Source organism: Talpa occidentalis, unplaced genomic scaffold, assembly GCF_014898055.3.
Source record: "Talpa occidentalis isolate TD23 unplaced genomic scaffold, MPIMG_talOcc4v2.1 talOcc4.7, whole genome shotgun sequence".
In the NCBI taxonomy this organism is placed as follows: domain Eukaryota; kingdom Metazoa; phylum Chordata; class Mammalia; order Eulipotyphla; family Talpidae; genus Talpa; species Talpa occidentalis.
The window spans coordinates 50,051,429-50,053,257 of NW_023605083.1; the positions used below are offsets into that span (position 1 = coordinate 50,051,429).

The following is a 1,829-nucleotide window of genomic DNA, read 5'->3' on the forward strand; positions in this document are numbered from 1 at the left end:
CTGCAGAGGCTGCGGATTGCTTCATAGTGCGGTGCTTAACCCCTTGTGCCACCAGGGAGGCCCTGATCTTCATTTATTTGAAATAACACAAACAGGACTCCCATTTAGATAACAACAAAAAAGACAAGTTAAGCAGCAAAAGATTTTTTTCCCTTTCTCAGAGATGGGCATTGAAGTGTACCCGATTCAATTTTCTTTTTAAAAGTCTTCAAAGACAAAAGCAGCCTAAAACCTAAATATTAAAATGAATTAAAAAAATCTGTTTGCTAAACTTACTCATCTCTAGCACCATTTTTTGTTGTTTTGATACAGGTCTGCCTTTGCCTAGTTCTTCTCTTGTTCTTTTTACTGGTCCAGCTGCACCATTTTCATTATGCTCATCATTCACATCAAATCTACTTTTCTTGCCCTGAAATTGTATGTTAGTAGCCAGTTTGGGCAGCTTTATTTCCATTTAGATGGGCAGCCTTTTGAGTTCCATTTGTTTATGAACTCTTGTTGATCTCCTATGATTATTTTCAATGCTTCTTTTCCACATTTCCTTTTAATGCTCCCATGTCACTTTTTGTTCCTTAATTGTAGGTTACCATTGTTTGCATCTTTGCCTCTATCCTTTGCTTCCTTAGCTTTTTCTTTAAATAAAATTATTCTTTATGTTGCTCCTCTGACAAAATCTATCCATTTTATTTTACCATGATTTGAAAAAAGCATGTGCAAAAATCTTCTCTATAGGTCTGATCATCTAAGTCCCTGGAATATTTCAACAAACATTCAATTTTTTTCTCCAATAGATTTCATTTCAGCTGTTTGATTTTTCTTTGCTTTTGTTTGGCTTGTGATTTGGTTTCCAGTTTGCTTTCTTCTTCTTCTTTTTTTTTTTTTTTTTTTTGGCCAACCAACCTTCCTAGCAAAGTATCAGCAGGTCCCTATCTTTGTACTTGTGGCCAGGGAATTCAACAAACTTCTTGGCAGATTCAGTGCTATCACACACAGCAAATATTGATCCCCAGATGCTTTGTGCAATGTTCTCATGCGAATAATTAGTACCTGACCTGTATCTGCTAACCGTTCTTTTATGTCATCAGGGTTACCAGATAGGAAACCTTTAATATAAGCAGATCTGTTTCTGCATCATTTTTTATACTCATTAGTCACTTTAGGGAGGGGTTTGCTTAGGGATCTTCTGATTTTTGTTTTATCTTCACTTATTTCCTTTTTTTGGTCAGTGCTTCTACTACTATATTGTCTGTTGTTAGATGGTTTAACTTGTTGAATTTTATCATCTCCAAATCAGCCTTCATCAGTTTGACCTGTTCCTTAAAAAATTTGTCGCATGGCAAACTGGAATCACCAAAATAATACTCAATTTGTTGACAGATTTTGGCCTCTAGGGCAGTAGCAGTATTTTTATTATCACCATTTTAAGCCATTGAAATGGTCTCAGGTCTCAGTGCCCTGGGGCCCTGCCACCGGGATCACTAAAGCAACAGCAACAGCAACAATTCCACTTCCCAGCGTCTTCTTACTTTTTTTTTTTTTTTAAAGCATAGATTAAACATCAATTCCAAAGAACACCTGCACCCCTATGTTTATAGCAGCACTGTTTACAATAGCTAAGCTTTGGAAACAACCCAAATGCCCAAAAATAGATGACTGGATCAAGAAGATGTCGTACATATACACCATGGAATATTACTCAGCATTCAAAAAAGATAAGCACATGCAATTTGCAGCAACATGGATGGCGCTGGAAGGGATCATGCTCAGCGAAATAAGCCAAAAAGAAAAAGAAAAATACCGGATGGTCTCACTCATAGCAGGAATCTAGA

General features: G+C 36.7%; 1 pseudogene; it reads right to left on the bottom strand.

Annotated features, from left to right (window-relative positions):
- Positions 1-232: 232 nt before the first annotated feature.
- On the bottom strand, positions 233-1,430 carry LOC119231412 (lupus La protein-like; annotated as a pseudogene).
- Positions 1,431-1,829: the final 399 nt, after the last annotated feature.